This window comes from Nannospalax galili, unplaced genomic scaffold, assembly GCF_000622305.1.
Source record: "Nannospalax galili isolate Female #2095 unplaced genomic scaffold, S.galili_v1.0 scaffold1109, whole genome shotgun sequence".
Classification (NCBI taxonomy): Eukaryota; Metazoa; Chordata; class Mammalia; order Rodentia; family Spalacidae; genus Nannospalax; species Nannospalax galili.
The window spans coordinates 297,636-298,507 of NW_008359787.1; the positions used below are offsets into that span (position 1 = coordinate 297,636).

General features: G+C 50.7%; 1 protein-coding gene across 3 annotated transcripts in view; it reads right to left on the reverse strand.

The window, feature by feature from the left end:
* Positions 1-872, reverse strand: part of Intu (inturned planar cell polarity protein) — a 124,653-nt gene that overhangs the window by 81,262 nt on the left and 42,519 nt on the right. The gene's annotated exons all lie outside the window — the stretch shown is intronic.

Consider the following 872-nt stretch of genomic DNA (forward strand, 5'->3'; position numbering starts at 1 on the left):
GAATCACTGAGATCTGAGCTGAGTCACTTGTCTTGAGCTGTAACACTAAATCCTGTGATCCAGTCTCCCCGGGGGGCGCTATCCTTCCGTCATCGACTCACGGAACCCTACCTTTAGCCGCCCTGCACCTCTCCTCGTGACCTGGCAGCTGACGGTCCCGAATTCAGAGAAAGAGTGCACGGGTGAAATTAGGGCGGAACGCGGCCGGGCCAGCCTCAGTAGCAGAAGCCTCAGCAGCACTGAGAGCCAGGGACCCGCCAGCAGCGCAGAGATCCGGGACCCAAACGACAGACAAGGTGCGGGACCCGCCGCACGCAGGAGACCTGCACCACGTTGCACCCAGTGGCGCGAGGGAGACCGGCGCCACGCACAGCAGCTGGCGCTCTGCGGAACCCCGCACCCCCCATAATGCTTGATGAAAAAAATGGCACAAAGTCATCAGGTAGATTTCAATGGTAATTTTTATCACCTCTACTAATTAACATGATGTAAATTTCCATGTTTCCTCCTCAAATATAATACATTTTTAAAAATTTGTTGTTTTTTTTTTATGTGTGTCTGTGTGTATATCACACAGAACATCCCAAACCATCTTATTCAACTATACACCCATTTCCCAGATGGTACCCTCCCATAGCCTCCCTCCCCCCACTAGAGCCCTTATACTCTGATATCCCTGCTACTGTCTGCTCTGTTGTAGGCACCCCAGTCAGTTCCCACTACTTGCCGTTCTGGTGAATCTAGTCAGCCTATCTAGAGGTCTTTGTTTTAGGTGGGTCACTTGTTCCTCATCTAGCAGCAATCAGTTGTCAATATTCCTTTAGATAAGATTGGGGTCTGCTGTTCATTTTCCCAGTTCTATGCTGGGTTAC